Here is a 4,387-nt window from a genome sequence, read left to right as displayed (position 1 = left end):
CTTTAGTTCCAGTCTTTTGTACCAGTCTTTAGTTCCAGTCTTTTGTATCGGTCTTTAGTTACGGTCTTTAGTACCAGTCTTTAGTACCAGTCTTTAGTTCCAGTCTTTAGTTTCAGCCTTTAGTTCCGATCTTTAGTACCAGTCTTTAGTTCCAGTCTTTAGTACCAGTCTTTAGTTCCAGTCTTTAGTTTCAGTCTTCAGTACCAGTCTTTAGTTCCATTTTTTAGTACCAGTCTTTACTTCCCGTCATTAGTACCATTCTTTAGTTCTAGTCTTTAGTTCCACTCTTTAGTACCAGTCTTTAGTACCAGTCTTTAGTTCCAGTCTTTAGTACCAGTCTTTATTTCCAGTCTTTAGTACCAGTCTTTAGTTCCATTTTTAAGTTCCAGTTTTTAGTTCCAGTCTTTAGTTCCAGTTTTTAGTTCCAGTCTTTAGTTCCAGTCTTTAGTTCCAGTCTTTAGTACCAGTGTTTAGTTCCAGTTTTTAGTTCAATTCAATTCAATTCAGTTTATTTATTTAGCGCCAAATCACAACCAAGTTGTCCCAGGGACTTTACAGAAACATTCACATAAAAGTCAATTAGTAAAATTCTCTATCTAAGGAATCCAGCAGACAAGTTGAATCTTGGCTTTGTTGCAGTCTCCCATCCTGAGCAAGCACAGTTCCAGGCTTTAGTTCCAGTCTTTAGTTTCAGTTTTTAGTTCCAGTCTTGAATTCCAGCTCAGCGACAAACTGAGGCTGTGAACAACCTCATGATGAAGATGTTTGTTCTTAGCTCTACAAAACTATCCCGAGTTTCTCATGGAGGCAACGGATCAAAACATTCAGATTTTTACTTGTAATCTCAACGAATTTCTATATACTATATAATTTACATTTAATCCCAGAGTATCCTGATTCTTTTTCGTGATTTCATGCGAGTCGTGAGTAAGCCTTCACAACATTTAGAGACTCGACCCATCTGGACTAATGTCAGTTTGTCCCAAATGGCTGCAGAACATTTGTTTTAGACTCATGACCATTTCTTCAGCTTTCATCTGAAATCATAGAAAGAGTTAGACGATTTTTCAGTGTTTATTTGAACCAGCTTCATTACTGTCTCTCGTTATGCAGACGACACTTTTCTTTATTTTAATGTGTTGATGAGACAGTCTCTGGTCTAAATTACATGGGTTAATAATGACATGGAAAAATGCACAATTTTCAGCTCACTGTAAAAGTTCACATTAGGTCTTTTTCTGTTTCTTGTTTTTAGAACAAAAGACAAGAAAAATATTGAGCATGCATCAGGATACAAGAAAAATCAGATTCCGATGAGCTTTTTTTATTCACAACACGAGCTCAAAGTGAATTTGAGCATGGACTGATTAGTTGTGAACGTCTCAGACCTCACAGTCTGACAGTGACCGGGTGGGTCAAACATTATAACTGAACTCAACACTAAGACGTATTTCACCGACAGACCTGGATGTCGACAAACAAACTCATATATTTTCCTGTGAACTGAAGTGGCCTTAATGAAGTGTTTGACTCTAAAGTTGCATCAGCTGTCACCGGCTGACTGATGGAGTCCACATAGATCCTCCAACATCCAACTCAGCTCATGTTTCTGTTGGTCTCTGAAGAGGTTTTGTTTCTGTTCTACAGCCCACTTTTAACAGAACTGAGACTTCATGTAACATTTGATAAATCGATGATCCATCTCCTCCTACCTCTGATCTTTAGTCGTGTCGCAGAGACAACAGGTCCAGGAGAGAAACCAGTCCTCCCTCTCCCCAGAGACACTCTCCAGTTCCTCCTGGTGGATCTTGAGGTGTTCCCAGACCAGAGAACATACACAATCCCTCCAGAAAGTTCTGAGTCTGCCCTGGCTTCTCCTCCCAGTGGCATGTGACCAGAAAACCTCAAAAAGGAGGCGTACAGGAGACGTCCTGACCAGATTCAAAAAGTGTTTGATACAAAAACAACTGGACTTTATTTGTAACAGAAGACGTTTCACTCCTCATCCGAGGAGCTTGAACACAAACTCTCTGTCATCAGAACTTTACAGCATCGGGCCAAATGCGTCCCCACGAAGACAGAAGGGAAGGAAAAGGAACTGAAACACGTTCAAGAAGCTCTTCTAACATGTGGATATCCTAACTGGGCTTTTGTCAAGTCAGCGAGGAAATCTACAAAACACACCAATAAACAGAAAAAGGAGAACAACAGACGTAAAAACATTGTCATCCCTTATGTTGCTGGAGTATCAGAGAAATTCAGAAGGATCTTCAACAAACACAAGATCCCAGTACATTTCAAACCCAGCAGGACTCTCAGACAGAGGCTGGTCCACCCTAAGGACAAGACACCCATACACAAACAGAGTGGTGTAGTGTCTGTGGTCCAGTGCAGCGAGGACTGTCCAGACCTCTACATTGGAGAAACTAAACAGCCTCTTCACAGACGCATGACTCAACACAGGAGAGCCACCTCCTCTGGACAAGATTCAGCTGTTCACCTCCATCTCACAGATAAGGGACACTCTTTTGAGGACCAGAATGTGCACATTTTGGACCGAGAACACAGATGGTTTGAGAGGGGGGTGAAGGAAGCAGTTTATGTAAAAAGAGAAAAGCCGTCTCTTAACAGAGGAGGAGGCCTCAGATTTCCACTTTCAAAAACATATAATGCAACTTTAAAACAGATTCCCAGCCGGTTTTCACACCTGATGGGAACAGAGGGGTCTCGTCTGTGAATTAGAGGAACAAAGACTCTTATGTTGTTTAGGTGTGAACTGCCAATCTACATATATGTGTGTGTGTGTGTGTGTGTGTGTGTTTTATCTCACTCAGCCTTATAACCTGAATCTCTCACTCTCTGCTCTTTGAATTGAGAAAGCTCCTCGGATGAGGAGCGAAACGTCTTCTGTTACAAATAAAGTCCAGTTGTTTTTGTATTGAACGCTTTTTGAATTCATCATGTCCTGGATGACTGAGAATCTTCACCAGCATCCTGACCAGATGAACCTCCTCAACTGTCTCCTTCAGATGCAGAGGAGCAGCAGCTCTCCTCTGAGCTCTCCCCGGATGACGAAGCTCCTCACACGATCACAAAGCCTGAGTCCCCCCGTCCAACAAAGGAAACACATTTCAGCTGCTTGGATTCAGGATCTGGTTTTATCAGTCCTGATCCAAACCTCACAACCACAGGTGAGCGTTGGACCGTAGACAGACCAGTTAATCCAGAGTTTTGCTTTTAGACTCAACTCATTATTCACTATGATTGACCAAAGCAATACCCTCATTACTGAAGACAAGACCCCAATCCGTCGATCCATCTCCCACTCTATCCGACCATCACTCGTGAACCAGACACCCAGATACCTGAAGTCCCCTCCCTGAGGCGCGACTCAGGTGGAGCTGTGATGATCCATGATACAGAAAACACGTCAGTAATAAAACATCCACTACTCATACAGTTCTGTCAGAACCTCTTTAACAAACACACATCAAGAAAAACAAGCAAACTCAGTTTAAATAGGAAATATTTCAGAGTTTAAAGATTTATGTCCACGTTTATTATTCAGCTTCAGTCTATAGGTTTTAAGAATTGGATGAATGCGGTCTTTAGTGGGTCTTAAGATAAGGTCAAAACAACACGAGATAAAGAATTAATTTCATATTACACAGTTTTATTTATTTATTAACCAAAAACGAAAGTAAAGAGCCTGAACCAAACTGACAGCTGTTTTTTCATTTATGTTGCTGATAGATGCAAGAGGCTAAAGACGGAGCCCTGAGGCCCTCCTGCAGTGGAGAAATTACTGTTCTGGCTGTAAGTTGTGAACTGTAGTACCAATCAAAAACATACATGTCGGACTTGTTGGACTAGATTAGTTTAAAATCAGCTGATATTTAAATATTCTGCTGCTTCTGGCTGAATGAAGGGAATAAATGAGCCGACGACATGTCAGACTTCACAGTTATGTCGATGATGCACTGTTCGGTTTCCTGTTGACTCACTGACAACTCGACACCAAATCTAACCTGCAGGGCTCTCTCCGAGTCGTTTCACGAAGCGAAGCAAACGTCTGTTACTCTGAGCCTGGAATCGATTTATTCAATGGTTTCTTCCTCTTCTAGTTTAAAACGAACGAACAGAGAAGAGAAGCTCAGCAGCAGAGAGCAACGTTTACCTCCATCCTGCTGGTTCGTCTGTCAGCCGCCTCAATATGTGGAGTATGTGTGAAAGAGGGAGGGGGTGGCCCGTGGGTTAAATATAGAGCCAGAGTCATGTCAGGATGAGAGACCTACAGTTACACAGGGGGGGGGGGGGGGGGGGGGACAGATGCTCTTCTTTTGTCAACTTTTTTTTTTTTTGTTTTGTTTTTTCTTCCTCTTCAAAA

The 4,387-nt window shown here is 41.8% G+C and overlaps 1 protein-coding gene across 1 annotated transcript in view; it reads right to left on the bottom strand.

Moving 5' to 3' along the window:
• dub (duboraya) overlaps positions 1-4,038 on the bottom strand; it is a 16,062-nt gene extending 12,024 nt beyond the window's left edge. Inside the window, exon 1 of the mRNA XM_037687204.1 lies at positions 4,029-4,038. The gene's annotated coding sequence lies outside the window, so the exon portion shown is untranslated. The remainder of the gene's footprint in view (positions 1-4,028) is intronic.
• Positions 4,039-4,387: the final 349 nt, after the last annotated feature.

Source organism: Nematolebias whitei, chromosome 14 (genome assembly GCF_014905685.2).
Source record: "Nematolebias whitei isolate Nwh7 chromosome 14, NemWhi1, whole genome shotgun sequence".
Classification (NCBI taxonomy): domain Eukaryota; kingdom Metazoa; phylum Chordata; class Actinopteri; order Cyprinodontiformes; family Rivulidae; genus Nematolebias; species Nematolebias whitei.
This window is presented reverse-complemented; position numbering and strand designations above follow the sequence as displayed.